Raw genomic sequence first — 17419 nt, forward strand, 5'->3', positions numbered from 1 at the left:
AGATCTATTGGTCAGATGCTTTAAATAGCACATCGTGGGTCTCTCTGACCTATGTACCACTAGTCACCCAGTCCAGGAAACTAATACATCATTTTGGAAGATGCATAAATGGAATTCCATGCAATTTCCTGTGCATGCAGGTCTTTTCAATAAGGCATTTAAAATACAACCATGAATTGACATCTCACTTTTTTAAATGACTAACTTTTTTACATTTATATGATTAACTTTATTTTTATGGAATAGGAAAAATCTGAACACAATATAATATATTAGAGGACATAGAGTTAAAGACAAAAAAGACTCTTTCCCTATATCCTAGGCAATAATTCCCCTCTCTTGAAAAAAAAAAACAACCTTAATAAAGTTAAAATGTACAAATGCACATGTGCATATGTATATATGTATGTTGTTTCTCTGTGTATGTGGGGTAGTTATATAATCGTTTGTCAGTTTGAGGATTAAGAATGTAGAGGTGGAGTCTAGCCTGTCAATCAGATCATAGCCAAAGAAGCCTCTGCGTGGGCGTGGCTTTCTCCTGAGAATTCTGGAAAATCCAGTACTTCCTCCTTGGAGGTGGGAGACTCTCTGCACACGCCCTGGGAGACAGAGCATCTGACAAGACACATGGATCCACCCTGATGCAGAGACCCCTGCCAGCGCTGAGATGTTTCCAATGACACTGGATCCAAGGTGGACTTTCTACCAAATGGCCTGTGATCTTCTACATTCAATACCATTGCATGTGTTTCATGAGTCTGAAGAGGACTTTATAGATTGGTATCGGACATATGAGCTAATATCAGACTTATGGACTTGATCTGGACTGGGCTGTTTTCTCAATGTTCAATTGCTCTTGTATATAAATCTCTTATATACATGTATGTTCATGGATTGTTTCTCTAGTCTACCCAGACTAACACGGTACGTTTATGTGTGCATATGTACAAATGGTAGCTTAATGGAATTAAAAGATACTGGAATTTTCCATAAACTTTTGTAAGCCCCCACATACTATTCTCACTTTGCTTTGTTTATTTAATACTGTATCTTGAACGCTCTTCCATTATCACTGTAGAACTTCCTCATTTTTAAAAAAGTTGCTTAGTAAATTTAGTGGCTTTACCATATTATATTAATCTGTCACCTACTGATAGCCATGTAATGTGTTTCCAATTCTTTGCTGCTGCAAACAGTGATGCAGTGACTGCTGATGTCAGTCATTGTGCTCACTTAAAAGTACAAGTGCGGGAAACTACAAAAAGGGGAACTGAGTTGTCAAAGGATAAATTCTTGGTCAAAAACTCAAAAACTCACTGCCATCCACTCGATGCCCACTCATAGTGACTCTAAAGGACCAGATAGAATTCGCCCTGTGAGTTTCAGAAACTGTAACTGCTGAGAGTTTTAAAAAGTTCCATCTTTCTCCAACAGAGTAGCTGGTGGTTTTGAACGGTTGAACTTCAGTTGAACTTCCGGATAGCAACATAACGCATAACTGCTTCGCCACCAGAGAAATTCTTGATAGATATCAAATTACTGCGTGTACAGATTGTATCACTTTAACATTCTACCAGACTATGAAACCAACTGCTCCCGAGCCCTTAATCAGGACTTGATCAAACTTCGCCACTGTCAACAATCTGATATATATTGTTAGTCAGACTTGTAACTTACTTTTTATTATGAGTGAGGTTGGAACTTTTTTTAAGTTTGAAAATCAATTGTGTTTCCTGTTTTCAGATATGTTTTTTTATCCTTTATTCATTTTTCTACCTGGTTGTTGATTGCTTTCTTATTTATAGATGCTCTTACACACCACAAATACAGTCTTTGTCTGTGATGGGTGCAATAATTTTTCCAGATTGTAGTTTGTAATTTTTTTCTTTGTTTATGTGTTTGGCCATGCATTAATTTTAAAGTATTTAAATTTATCAATAATTTATTTCATAGCTTCTGAGCTTCATATAATACGTAAAAAGATTTTGCAATACAGAGATTTTCTAAAATGATTCCCAATGTTTTCTTCTAATACTTTTGTGATTTTTTTCCTTTTTATACTCAAATTGTTATGTATCAGAGAGTTATATAGGGATAAGTCTTAAGGTCCAACTTTCTTTGCAAAATAGTGTACTTCCTCTTTTCTTTTACAATAGGCAATGCCAATATTATCATATGTGAAATTTTTATACATATTATTTATACTAATCTTCACATTTATTCTTGCATGTTCCATAATTTCCCATTTATCTGTCTATACCAGTGCCAGAAAATTGTTTTGGGTTAACTTTTTTTTAAAATTAGGCGCTCATACAACTCTTATCACAGTCCATACATATACATACATCAATTGTATAAAGCACATCTGTACATTCTTTGCCCTAATTATTTTCGAAGCATTTGCTCTCCACTTAAGCCCTTTGCATCAGGTCATCTTTTTTCCCTTCCCTCCCAACTCCCTCATAAGCCCTTGATAATATGTAAGTTATTATTTTGTCATATCTTGCCCTATCCGGCATCTCCCTTCACCCCCTTTTCTGTTATCCGTCCCCCAAGGAGGCGGTCACATGTAGATCCTTGTAATTGGTTCCCCCTTTCCAACCCACTCACCCTCTACTCTCCTAGTATCGCCCCTCACACCCCTGGTCCTGAAGGTATCATCCACCCTGGATTCCCTGTGCCTCCAACTCCTTTATGCATCAGTGTACAACCTCTGCTCTATCCAGACTTGCAAGGTAGAATTTGGATCATGGTAATGGAGGGGGGCGGGGGAGGAGGAAGCATTTAGGAACTGGAGGAAAGCTGCATTCTTCATCGGTGCTACGTCGCACCCTGACTGACTCATCTCCTCCCCTAGGCCCCTCTGTGAGGGGATCTCCAGTGGCCAACAAATGGGCTTTGGGTCTCCACTCTGCACTTCCCCCTTCATTCACTATGGTAAGGTTTTTCGCTGTTTTTTGTTTGTTTGTTTTTATGATGCCTTACACTTGATCCCTTTGACACCTCGTGATCGCATAGGCTGGTGTGCTTCTTCCGTGTGGGCTTTGTTGCTTCTGAGCTAGATGGCCGCTTGTTCACCTTCAAGCCTTTAAGACCTCAGACACTATCTCTTTTGATAGCCGGGCACCATCAGCTTTGTTTGCCACATTTGCTTATGCATTCGTTTGTCCTCAGCGATCGTACCATGGAGGTGTGCAGCCAATGATATGATTTTTTGTTCTTTGATGCTTGATAACTGATCCCTTCGGAACAACGTGATCACACAGGCTGGTGTGTTCTTCTATGTGGGCTTTGTTGCTTCTGAGTTAGATGGCCACTTGTTTATCTTCAAGCCTTTAAGACCCCAGACGCTATCTCTTTTGATAGCCGGGCACCATCAGCTTTCTTCACCACATTTACTTGTTCATCTGCTTTGGCTTCAGCAGTTGTGTCAGGAGGGTGAGCATCATAGAATGACAATTTAATAGAAGAAAGTATTCATGCATTAAGGGAGTGTTTGAGTAGAGGCCCAAGGTCCTTCCGCCACCTTAATACTAAACCTATAAATATAGACACATAGATCTATTTCCCCATCCTCATATGTATATTTGCATGTACATGTCTTTGTCTAGACCTCTATAAATGCCCTTTGTCTCCTAGCTCTTTCCTCTATTTCCCTTGACTTTCCTCCTGCCCCACTATCATTCTCTGTCCCCACCTGGGTTATAGCTATACCTCTTCTTTACGTTACTTTACCCTTGATCATTCCCTAGGGTTAACTTTTTATTATGAATTTGGTGAAGGTTTGTAGAGCAGATAATCAATTTTACATTAAACAATTCATCTCATGGATGGAATTGTAACATCTCTTTTCCCACTTCCACCCTGTATTTTTTTTTTATTCCATTGCTCCTCTTTTCCAATCCTTCAAAACTTTGTCCTCAGGGAAATGCTTCATCTCAGATGATTGAGTATTCTAAGGAGTGTGTACATCACTAGTGTTAATGGTCCCCTTATAAAACAAAAATTCACTTCCATCAAATCAGTGCTGACTCTTAGCAACCCCTGGTGGGTGTCCGAGACTGTAACTCTTTAGTGGAGTAGTAATTTGGCTAAGAACTCACAACTGTGAGTTAGTACCACACTGTTTATGTAATTGAAGCTTAATATATTTTATAACAAAGTAAACTAGTTCTACCACAATATTTTTTCTCAACATTCATTTGAGTATTCTTTCATGCTTATTTTTCTAAATATCAGTTATAATCAACCTATATATCATAAAGCCAAGTCTGCTACTTAATATATGTTAATTGAATGAGGCCTGGTGTCACAGCTGGGCTGCGTTTTGGGCTGCTATATGCAAGGTGAGAAGTTCAAAAGATGGGGCTTTCTACTTCTATAAAGAGTTATGATCTAAGAAATCTACACTTGATCTTGGCCAAAAGGCCGAGAAGCGATGATCTAAGAAATCAGGGGCAGTTCCACTCTGTTTTATAGGGTCTCCATGAGTTGAAATTAATTGAATGGTAATGAGTGATAGCTTGAATTTATTGATTAGTTTATGAAGAATTGACCATTTTTATAATTTGTCTTCCTACCAAAGAATAAGACACGTCTTTCCTTTGAGTCAAGAAGTCTACATATTATCAAAGTTTGATTCATATGTATCTAATGCATTTATTGTTAGCAACCTCTCTAGTGTTTTACCAGTTTGGAATGGAAGCGTAAATGAAATATGTCCATTCATATCTTCCAACAGATGTTATGTCTACAATGGAAAAACACTCATTTTTGTGTAGCAAAAGTCACCATATGATTCCTCTTATTTTTTGATAAGCTTGTTACTTGCGTTACTTGAGTTTTCCATATATACAATCATATCAGCTAGGAGACATGCTTAACACACCTCAATTGCAATCAGAAGTAATTCTGCTTGCTTTCTTTTCTACGACGGATTTAACTAGACTTCTAAGACAATATTAAATGATAGTGAGGATACACGTCATTGTTGTTTTAACAACATTAATAAAAATGTTTCTAATGTTTTGCTATCAAGGAAGATGTTAGCCTTCCAATTTATACATTTATATATATGTGTGTGTGTGTGTAAATACATTTCCTTACAAGGAGGATAACTTTTGAACCCCCTTCAGATAGTATAGTACAATATAGTAGTTAAGAGCACAGACTGGAATTATATTCAGTAGAATACAGAGGGCTTAAAAAGTCAGTACTTGATCCTCTAAAATGAGTAATGAAATTGACAAGCATCTAATGAGAATGAGAGTGAGAAACACCGACTGGCAGTGTTGGATTTTAAAAGGATTCAGATGGACGTGGGCAGACTCAGTGAGCCTAAGGAGGCACCATGTTGCCGTGCTGCCTCGCAGCGAGCCTGCGCACAACAAAAGGAAGCACTGCCCGGGCCCGGTGCCAGCTTCACAATTTGATTCTACTTGAGTCCATTGTTGTGGCCACTGCACCAGTCCGTCTCATTTCGGGTCCCTCTTTGGCACTGCTCCTTTACTTTACTACACGGGACATCCTTTCCCAGGGACAGACATATCCTGGTAACATGTCCACAGTACATCCTACAAAGCGTCACCATGCTCACTTCTAAGAAAACATTCTGGATGTACTTCTTCCAGGAGAGATTTCTTTCTTCTTTTGGCAGCACCATAATTCAAACACACCAACTCTTCATCAGTCTTCCTTATCCAATGTTCAACATTCACATGCATGTGAGGCTTTTGAAAATATCGTGGCTTGAGTCAGGCGCACCTTAGCCCTCTAAGTGCCATTCTTGCTCTTCAACACTTTAAAAAAGGTCTCATGCTGCAGATTCAGTTGTTGCAATATGTGTTTGATTTTTGTCTGTTGCTTCCATGAGCACTGACTGTGGATCCAGGCAAGATGAAATCCTTGACAATGTCAATGTTTTCTCAATTTATCATGATGTTATCTATTGGCCCACTTGTAAGAGTTTTTGTTTCCTTTATTTACATTGTGCATCAGGAGCCCTGGTGGTCTCTTAAGTTACCCATTAGGCTGCTAACTCCAAAATCAGCAGTTCGAATGCACCAGCCTCTACGAGAGAGAAAAACAAGACTTTCTACTCCCAATAAAACTTACAGTCTTGGAAACCCAGAGTCAATTAGTCTCTGTTGATATGGTTGTTGTGAGTCGAAATCAAACTGATGGCAGTGCATTGGGGGCGGGGGGGTTGTCTTGGGTATGTTGCATTGTCATCTATGCTGATGGCTGCCGGCCTTGGTCTTCATCGTCATGTTGTTGAAGCCCTCCTCACGATCAGCAAGCAAAGTTGTGTCATCTACATTTTTACAGGATACCAAGAGCCTTCCTCCAATTGCGATGTCATGTTCTTCTTCAAATAGTCCAGCTTCGACAATTAATTGCTGAGCATACAGACTGAAGAAGTATAGTGAAAAGACGCAACCCTGAGGCGCACCTTTCCTGATTTTACACCACACAGTAGTCTCTTGTGCTGCTCAAAAGAATGCCTCTTGGTCCCTATACAGGTCGCACATGTGCAGAAAGAAGTGTTCTGGAATCCCCTCTCTTCTCGATGCAATCTATAGTTAACAACCACACAGGAAAATCCTTTGTATAATAAATGAAACACAAGTAAATATCCTTCTAGTATTCTCTGTTTTCTTATAGAAGGAGTAAAGCTTTACAGACCTTCATATTTTGAATAAGAAGAAACAGCTGCGAAGACCTACAAGGGGGTACCAAAAAAATAACTCCGGAATTTTATTTTCAAAGCTATGCATTTAAATATTTTACAAAACCACCTTATCACCTTCAAAGTACTCTCCATGACACTTAATACATTTGTCATATCTGCAATTCCATTCTTGGAAACAGTTTTCAAATTCATTTGTTTGGAGGGCTTACAGCACCTCCCTCGTTGTTTTCTTCACCTCTTCTATGTGATCAAATCTGTGTCTTTTCATGTCCCTCTTCATTTGCAGAAATAAAAGAAGTCACAGGGAGTGAGGTCAGGTGAATCAGGTGCATGGGGCAAGAGAGGCATGCTGTTTTTTTGCCTAAAACGGGTGCACTGAGATGGCTGCATGAGCAGGTGCATTGTCATGGTGGCAAAAGCAGTCCCGCGTCTTGCTACAAATCAGGCCATTTTTCTCCCACACTGTTATGCAGTCTTTTCAGAACCTCTAAATAGAAAGATTGGTTAACAGTCTGACCTGGTGGAACAAACTCCAAATGCACTATGAGTTGACATTTTTGTCTGTTCGGGAAGTTGATGGACTTCCATTATGAGGCTTATCATCAATTGACCTTTTTTTTTTTTTTTGCTGCGGGCTTTAGGTCCTTAAAAATCTGGTCACTTTGTAAATGGCGAGGTCATTTACAGCAATAGCTGTATCAGTAAAGGTGTCATTTTCACAAAACGTGATTGTGTGTGTGTGTGTGTGTGTGTGTGTGCATTCTAGTTATGGGCAGGCGCTGTGATTAGCGACAGGGAATTCGGGCCAGCCTGACCCATCCTCGGTTGAAACTGCAGATGTCTTTGGAGCAGGTGGTCCCCCTGCCAGCTGGCTTGGGTTCATTTCCGCTCCTAGGGGCCATTCTTTCAGGGAAACAACTTTAGCTTGTGTTTCTTTTGGAACTCCTAATGCCCTGCAGCATATTAATTATGGTTCAAATCACCAATTCATCTTTATTATTATTAATACATCTTTTTATTGGGGCTCATACAACTCTTATCACAATCCATACATACATCAATTGAGCAAAGCACCCTTATACATTCGTTGCCCTCGTCGTTCTCAAAATTCGCCTTCCACTTGGGTTCCTGGAATCAGCTCGGTTTCCTTTTTTTCCCTCCCCTTCCCTCCCCGCTCTCCCCTTCCCCCTGAACCCTTAATAGTTTATAAATTATTATTTTATCTTATCTTACACTGCCCAGCGTCTCCCCTCACTCACCTTCCCATTGCCCATCTCCCAGAGAGGAGGTTACACATAGATCCCCAAGATCAGTTCTCACTTTCTACACCCCCTTCCCTCCCAGTGTCGCCACTCCCACCGCTGGGAAACCACTCGTACACTTGAGTTTTTCCCATAGCGCTGTCCTTGTAAGCTGTGTTCACCATCACAATAGTTTCTGCAGCATTTTTAACGAGCAAAAAACAAAATTTCACAACCACACAGTTTTCTTAGGTCGGCCATCACAAAGAATGAGATTCAAGAGAAACTGCTCTTACAAAAAACATTCTCTGTGTCCAAAGAGAACCTTCACAGGCAACTCCATTGGGTGAACTAACTCAGAATAAGTTGCTAGATGCTCGCCTAGTGGGAAAAATGCGAACTCTGAAAGTAAGTAACCCCTCATTAATAATTGGATGTGGAATATACAAAGTATGAATCTAGGAAAATTACGTCATCCAAAATGAAATGGAATGCACAAAGATCAATAAGTTAGGGATTAGTGACCTGAAATGGACTAGTATTGGCCAATTTGAATCAAATAATCATATGGTTTACTATGCAGAGAATGACCAATTCAACAGGAATGGAGTCACATTCATTGTCAAAAAGAACATTTCAAGATTTATCATGAAATACAATGCTGCCTGTGCTAGGATAATATCTATCTGTAAACAAGGAAGTCCTGTTAATATAAATAAATTTCATATTTATGCACCAAGAATGTATCATAGCGAACTAACTCACTGTCATCAAGTCATTGCTGACTCATAGTAACTCCTTGTGGGTTTCTGAAACGGTAACTGTTTACAGAAGAAAGGCCAGTCTTTCTCTTGTAGACTGTATTATAGTTTATTCCAGCAAGTGTGAAAATTCAGATTAAATGGACAAACTTCCAAAAGGATATAAATGAAAAGACTGGTCCTGGACTTTGAACTGGTTCACTCTGATTCAAACCTGTGCTGAGAATTTATAGTTCTACCTCAGATGTACTGAATCAGAACCTACAGTTTAACAAGATTCTCAGCTGATCTTATGTATACATATATTTTCTTAATCACCTGGTGATTTATAAGCAGCACCTGAGGATCTATAAGAAGTACCTGAGGGTCGGGGTGGGGGGCAGTGGGTGTCTGTGAGTCAGCATTGACTCAATGGCAGCGAGTTTTTTGGAGGGTGTACAATAATCACCTGGAGGTCTATAAGAATCACTGGGGCATCTTTAAGAATCACCTACGGCTCTATCATAATCACCTGGGGATCTATAAGTATCACTTGGACATCTAACAAAATTGTAAATCTTCATTCAGTACATCTGGAATGAAAAGGCAAATTCTTAGCAAGAGGTCAAACCAGAATGAACTGGTTCAATATATTGACTCATAAAGATGTAGGAAATAAGAATGTTCCAAATAAATTGAGTTGTTCTTAAATTTATCTTTACAAACACACAAAACTGTCTGACCTAGATATTTTTAGGAAAGTTCACCAAAATATCTAAGTCATAAATCATTCACATTGTATACATCAGTTCTGGAACATAGAAAAAGAAATACTCCAAAGTTAGTAAGGTTTGTACAATTATGATACCCAAACTCAACAATAATACAAGAGGAAAATACAGAACAACCCTGCTAATGAATATAAATGCAAAAATCATAATATATATGAGGAGGCTAGTGGTTACACATTGTACTGCTAGCTACTAGATCAGAAGTGTGAAACCCTCCGGCTGCTCTGTGAGAGAAAGACAGTCTTTCTACTCCCATAAAGAGTCACAGTATCAGAAACCCACAGGGACAGTTCTACGCAGTCCCACAGGGGAAGCTATGTGTTGGCGGAGTTTGGTTTTGGTTCTCCAAAAGTTTGTTGAAAAATGGGATTAAACAATCACGAAAATTTTCCATGAACTTATTGAAGCCTCCCATACTTATATACTAACATAGAAACTCCAGTAATTCAAATAAAAAACAACTAAGTTGGACTTACAACACACATGCGGCTACTTGAACAATCAGAAATATACTAATGCAATTTATCAGGTTAGTAGATTAAAGGAGAAAAGTGTAAAATTCTCTCAAAAATTTAAAAATGTTCAATAACAAAATAATTAATATTAGTGGCAAACACAAAATTAGTATTAGAGGTGGCCTTCTTTCCTTCTTTAATCATGTGAATGTGGTCAGAAGTGACTATGGCTCTTCATGCTTGGTCATAAAATAGTCCTAACGATATTGTATGTTCTCTTCTCGTGTCAGATGGCTAAGTGAAGAAAATCCAGCAGAGAAATTCCAGGAAGGTCTAGGGCAAAGTGAAGTCACCACATGGAAGATTCTGGGTCGCTGGTCACCCCCTTGGAGAAATGCAGGCATTTTCATTGTGAGGGTATTTGTGGGACAAAATACGTGATGGGGGACTTTTCCTCCACTGAGTCAGAATTGACCTGACAGCCATGAGTTGGGTTTGGGTTCGGTTCTACTGCTCTGGCACTCCTGGTAACGTGGAGGACTAATTCCTTCCTGACGTTTCCTCTTGCTTTCTAACTACAGGGATTCCTCTGGTTCTTTATTCTCCTCTCTTCGATTCAACCATCACTTCTGAAAAACTACCTTTAAAAAAAAAAACTTTTTTGGCTCAGTTTAAATGGATTAGCCTGAAATAAGGGCCTCTGGTGGCATAGTGGTTACCCATTAGGCTGTGATCCATAGATTGGCAGCTGGAGACCACCCGTTGCTCCTCTGAACAGTTAACAGTCTTGGAAACTCAAAGGGGCTTTCCTACCCTGACCTCTAGAGTTGAAATAAGTCGGCACTGACTCGATGACAGTGGGTTTTGAGTCTGAAATAACAAACAAAAAAATCACTCCCAGGGTAACTAACATCTTCCTTAACTGCAGTATAATATCAGAAGCAGGGAATTGATATTAATATATTCCCGCAGACGTGAGTCAGATTCAACCAGTTTCCATTCATTTTTTTCTAACTGAGTGACTTTAGAACTCGCAGATCACTTTTGAGAAGCATTATGAAGATTTTCAAGTATGCTGAAAACTAGAGAGCTCTGATGACAAAGAATTCCCCCACATAACCACCAGCTAAATTCAACAATTTTCAAGGGTTTTGCCACATCAAAGCACTTTATAGTCAAGTGATCCACTGTTAACATTTGAGGTGAATCATTATATGTCTATTTTGATGCATAAACATAAGCATAAATGCACAAACAATATGTGGTTTTGGAAAGCCTAACTGATATAACATTTATATTACTGCTATTTAGACTTTCATTTAACACATTTATCTAATAGAGCCTTTCTTGTGTTCTTGTATATAATTCAACTTCATTCCTTTTTAGAAGCTACAATTCACATATGCAAAAAAATCTAATCATGTATTCAGAAAGTAACATAGCTTCTTGAACTTAGTTCTGGTAAAAAAAAAAAAAAGTCCTCAAACTGCTAAGGTGGTCAATAGATAAACTTTAGTACTGGACTCAAGTTTTGCAACAAATCCAAATATCAGAAGCCACAGGGAGTGGGTGGTGTATTAGCTCACTTCTAGAAGAATCCTTAACTACAAAGAGAGACATGATAAGCAAACTCTGTCTCCGGTGCATGTGGAAGTTGAATTCTCCTGTGGAAAGAAGTTGAATTCTCTTCTTGCCGCAGGGGAGGAGGAGAGCAGAGTCAAGAGTCGAGAACGCACCCAGTGATCGTTGCCCATGGCAGCGGAAGGTGGTCAACAAGCACCAGAGTGGCTGCCAACAGGGTTGTGTTCCCTGCTCTTTGATCATGCCACCTCGCTCAAGAACTTGTTTCAGCGAATCCCGGAAACGTTTCCCTGGCCCTTCTTGCTTGTAACTTCACTCCCAGACGAGAGCTGGTGTGAAGAAAACAGCATACACAGCAGAGGCTTCCAGGTAGAAAGAAAAGATCCTGACGTAAGACAGCGCCCAACCAGGATTTGGAAGAAGTCCAGGGGCTAGGAAGTAAAAGGAACAACAAGGGGCAAGGCACCTGGTGAGGTAGCTAACGGTCAGTTCAAGGCCTCCTAAGGCTCGCTGACACTCACTCGGTTCCGACTCGTAGTCCCCGTAAAGGACAAAGTACAGCTGTCTCTGTGGGGTATCACGACACTAACTTTTGATGGGAGTGGAAAGCCTCAGCTTTCTCCCACAGAGCGGCTGGTGGTTTCAGACTGCTGATCTTGCAGTTAGTTAGCAGCCGAACGCCTAACCCACTGTGCCACCAGGGTTCCTTACACCCCCAGGGTTCCAACAAGGCCTCATAAGCCATGGCAAGAATCCTGCATGGTAGGCTAAGAACAAGAAGCCCTGGGTAGGGATAGATGTAGGACTTTCGTGCACTGGAAGCACCTTTGTGCCACATGTATCTGTCTCTCCTTTTATATCTCTATTGACTTTCTCTAATAACCAGCATATGAGGCTCATGGTGGACTGGCAACAAATAAAGAAAAAAAAAATAACAGGACAGAGAGAGTTTGGGAACTGAATTCCGTCTCTTTTCTTCCCTTTTTCTCTCCGCCCCCCCTTCTGTTTCCCTTTCTCCCTCTCTCTTTGCTGTCTCTCTCCTCCCCTCCCTCCCTCCCTCCCTCCCTCCCTCTTTGTTTCTTCCTTTCCTTTCCTTCTGGGCACTTTATTCAGTGTCCCCACTCACTGTCATAGGTGGGAGGAGACGCTATCAGCGTGAATTCCAGATTCCAAGAAGTGTACTATGCTTATGTTAGATGCTAACTTTAGGGGAAGGGCATACAGAACTCTTTTCTTTTTCAAAGCTCTTTGGTAAATCTAAATTATTTGAAAATTAAAAAGTTGAAAAATAAATATCCTCATCGATGACAAATCTTTATTCTTTTAAGAATCAAACAGATTTTGAAAATAAAAAGAAAGAACAGAGTAATGAATGCAGAACAAAAGCCAGTTTTTTTTTAAAAAGTAATCTATCTGGGTAATAAATTTCTTTGTGGGGCGAGGGTAGGGGGATTGATTAAAAAAACATGGTGTGACTTTAATTAAATGTGAGACTGTTTTCTTTTGCACTTTATAAATGGCTTCTAAAGGCAATTCAAACGGGCGAGTTCTAATACTCTGTTTTGCAATGAGAGCATCGTTGCATTAGTTGGAAGGATGGCTCCTGATGGCATAGAAGTTGTGGAAAGGGACTCTTCGTCATCTTTTGGTCCCACCTCGGGGTGGCCAAGCAGTTTCTGGGGTGCACTCAGTGAGTGAAAGAAAAGGCCATTGAATACAATACCTGAACCCAGTCTCCTATTCTTTCTAACGCAGAATATTTTGAGTTCTTTTTTATTTCTATGCCATGGAAGAGCTTCTTGTTTTATTTTTGTTTTGTTTTGTTGTTATTGGCAAACAAGTGTATGGTTCTTTAACAAAACTGCGCCTGCCATGAGTGAAGGAAAAGCACCATGAGAAACAGAGGCAGAGCATCCTGCGGGCAGAATACAGGCACCACAGGCAACCATTCTAGGCCTTGCCTTTTTTCGGTGTTGCAGAATATTCCAGCATGACTAATGCTTAGTATGGACCAGACATACTCATTATTCTGTGGGCCGTGGCCTCTGTGCCATTTTCTGGGACCTCAGCCATTAGTTTAATGAGCTCAGAAATTCATGACTGCTGTCTTAGGTTGGCAGGTCATTGAGCAATATGGCTAAAATAAAGGAACATTTATAAACACACATATAAACAATTACCCAAATGTGCACCATGTCCAATTCTAAAACAAAACAGAAGCAACCTTATTTCTTCATTTCCTAATGAGGCAGTGTGGTCTAGGACATAGGCCCAAGGCTTATAATCAATGTCCTAATTTCTCTTCCCTTTTGCCACTTAATTTGCCTGTATTTTGCCTGCCTTGCTTATAAAACAGATGTAATAACATTGTTACCTTCTAGAGGACTTGTGTAGATTAATGATTAGCACTATAAAACACTTTGCAAGCATGAAGTGCTACATAAATACTCGCTAATTCTTTGAATTTGCTCATTATATTGCCCACTTTCAACCTTAATGTTTGCCTATAACTCACTATACCTGAGATTGACCCAAGGAAGAAATTCCAACTTTTCTTGCCTGTGTTTTTTTAGACTTTTCTCTTTACAGAAGCAAAGTCCAGTTCAGTAGGAAGTAGAAATAGAAACAAGCACAGCTAGCCCCAAGCCAAGCAGTGCTCCTGGAAGATCTAGTCTGTGAACACAAAATGCCCTTGGTAATAGTGGCATTTACCCAATATGTCCAGTTGGGAATCACAACAGAGTGCAGTCTCCTACTGAGGAGCAGACAGTAAAAACTAAAAGTTTCCCGTATAGTTTCACGACTCTCGAATTCTCTGCTTAAGCAGAAGCCATATTTCTTCAGCACTCAACCAGTCCTGTTTACATAAAAGAATATACAGTCTAATATTTTAACTAAAAACTCAATTGATGTATAAAAAAAACTAAATTTATGAACACTTTTAGTGCAGTGGGCTAAGCACTGGGCTGCTAACCAAAAGGTCAGTGGTTCTAACCCAACAGCAGCTCCATGGAAGAAAGATGAGGGTATCTGCTCTCATAAAGGCTGACAGCCTTGGAAAAAGCAGGAAGCAGCTCCGCTCTGTGCTACAGGGTTACTATGAGTCAGAATCGACTCAGCGACCGTGTGTTTGATTTTTATTTTGGGTTAGGGAAATACCAGTACCTCTACTTGTACATTTGACCCCTGGTAGGGAACCCCAAGTCAGTAATTAAATATTTAGCCCATATTTTGATAAGAAATTCATCACAGTAACAAAATCACAGAAATATTCTTGCTGTAACAATTTTAGCATGGTATATGTCAGAAAATATAGCACCAACCAGTGCTATACAGTCTATTTCAACTCACTGAGACCCTTTACAGGGTTTCTGAGGCTGTAAATATATGACAAACTATCATATATAGATATTAAAAATTATACATAACATATGATATAATAAAAATTATATGCTGTATATAACTGTATAAGTTTCATGGTAAAATGCTCTGCAGATCTCTCAAAAACTTCAATAGGAAGAAAGTGAAAATGAGAAAATTCCATTTCTTGCCTGTGGCTTTATAGGCTTTTCTTTTTTTTTTCCTTTAATGCTTTCATTGGGGGCTCTTACATCTCTTATCATAATCCATATATTCATCCAGTGTGTTGAGCACATTTGCACATATGCCGCCATCACCATTTTCAAAGCATTGTCTTCCCATTGAGCCCCTGATACCAGCTCCTCATTTCTTCCCTCCCTCCCCTACCCACCCTCCCATATGAACCCTTGATAAGTTGCAGATTATTATTTTCATATTTTACATTGTCCTTCATTGTCCCTCACCCACTTTTCTGTTATTTGTCCCCCTGGGAGGGGGGTATAAATTAATCCTTGTGATCAATTCCCCATTTCTCCCCACCACCTCCCCTAAACCTGGTATCTCTCCTCTCATTGTTGGCTACATTTTTCTTTATAGAAGTAAATGTTCAATTCAGCAGGAGATAGAAACAAGCACAACCACCCAACAACCAAGCAGTAATCCATCACACAAACATATTAGATAAGAAAAGCAAGAGTAGTTTAATGTTATTATACTCAGTTTGCAGACCCCAAAATGAATTCCATGTAAACTCTGAATACAAGCTATCTAAAAGAGTCAATAAAAACTTTTAAAAGCAGCTGATATAAACCTTAGGGATGCCATAGACTATACTCCATTGTATATCTGGTAGATAAGCCCTCAGCTTGGAAAATACTTAATCATGGGCTTGACTGTATCAAGAACCACAAAGATTGCAGGGAACGGGGCAGTGATTTATTCAGTTACACATAAGATGATCGTGAATTGGAGCCAGCTTGATGGCAACAAACAAAAACAACAAAAATAAAACAACAGCTTTCTAATATGGTGATTTAGAATAATTCTAATCATACTACAGAAAATACTTCAAATCTACCTTAAAAGCTTCAGATAGATACAAAACAATACAACTGGGTGCAAAGCAAATTCAGGGAAGCTGCTAGGCTTTGCCACAACTTGATAGTAGGCACATCCAATATCAACATCAAGCACCAGAAGCGTCAAATATTTCGGATGAAATAGTAAAACACACATGGTACACAATCAGTGAGTGTGTACAAGAAAGTTGAAAACCTCTTGGGATGCATGGAAGGAGGGGATCATTAATTGCACCAGTCTCGTTAAGTGTTACATCTTTAGGATGATCATCCAATGTTTTGAGAAGAGTCTTCTTTGTGTACATATTAAAATGGACCTTTCTTTGAGTTTTAGTGGAGCCCTGGTGGTGTAGTGGTTACATGTTGGGCTGCTAGCCTCAAGGTCAGCAGCTAGAAATCGCAGCTGCTCCACAAAAGAAAGGCCAGGCCTCCGAATGCTGTAGAGAGTTTCAGTCTTGGAAACCCATGAAGGCGGTTCTTCCCTGACCTACAGGGATACCATGAGCTGGAATTGACTCGACGGCCATGAGGTTTTAAGGATTAGTGAGGTTGTGGTTAGCAAATTATATGAAGGAGCTTCAAAAAGTTCATGCAAAACTGGAATGAAAAGATAGTGGAATTTTCTCGTGGACTTTCTGAAGTCTCGTCTCCACCACCCATCTGCAGAATGGTGGTGGTGCTGGAAGCTACGCCACTGGTGTTTTAAATACTAGCAGAGTCATCCATGGTGGAAACGTTGTTTCATCAGAACTTCCAGACTAAGATCAAGAAGGAAGTCCTGCTGATCTGCTTCCGAAAATTAGCCAATGCAAGCCACAGTGATCACGTCCGACGAAATGCTGACATAGTACTAGAGGATGAGCCCACTTAACGAGAAGGAAATGATGGCTTCAAGCATGCTAGGTGAGGGAGTTAGTTTATTGTGCCAACCTGGCTGATAAACACATGTGGGGTTAATTGAAGGGCGGAGAGACAAATGGCTCAGTGAGCCTCACCTTGTGCCAACCTGGCCGAGAAACACATGTGGGGTTAATTGAAGGGAGGAGGGAATAAATGGCTGTGAGTTCGTTCTCCGGTCTCTTGCTTTGTGATGGTCACACCAGGGTGCAGCTGCCTTAGCAGTTCCCTGCTTCAGCTGGCAAGGCTCACTTCCTACAAGACATCCTCAAGGAGAAGCCACATGGACCTACCCCAATGCAGCCCTGGGTGCTGGAGCAGCCGTGTGGAGACCCCTGCCAGCGCTGAGATGCTTACACATTCACTGACACGGTTTTCCTCCTGCAGTCGGCGTCATTGCGTGTGTTTTGTGAGATGGAGGAGGACTTTGTGGATTGGTGTTGGACATATGGGTTAATGTTGGACTGTGGACTTGGGCAGCCCTGGGTCGGGATGTTTTCTAGGTGCGCACTTAATCTTTATATGATACTCTCTCTTATACATGAGTTTCTGTGGATTTGTTTCTTTAAAATACACAGACTAAC

The 17419-nt window shown here is 40.1% G+C and overlaps 1 protein-coding gene across 2 annotated transcripts in view; it reads right to left on the reverse strand.

Moving 5' to 3' along the window:
* RAD51B (RAD51 paralog B) overlaps positions 1-17419 on the reverse strand; it is a 747597-nt gene that overhangs the window by 458245 nt on the left and 271933 nt on the right. The window lies entirely within an intron of this gene.

Source organism: Tenrec ecaudatus, chromosome 14, assembly GCF_050624435.1.
Source record: "Tenrec ecaudatus isolate mTenEca1 chromosome 14, mTenEca1.hap1, whole genome shotgun sequence".
NCBI lineage: Eukaryota > Metazoa > Chordata > Mammalia > Afrosoricida > Tenrecidae > Tenrec > Tenrec ecaudatus.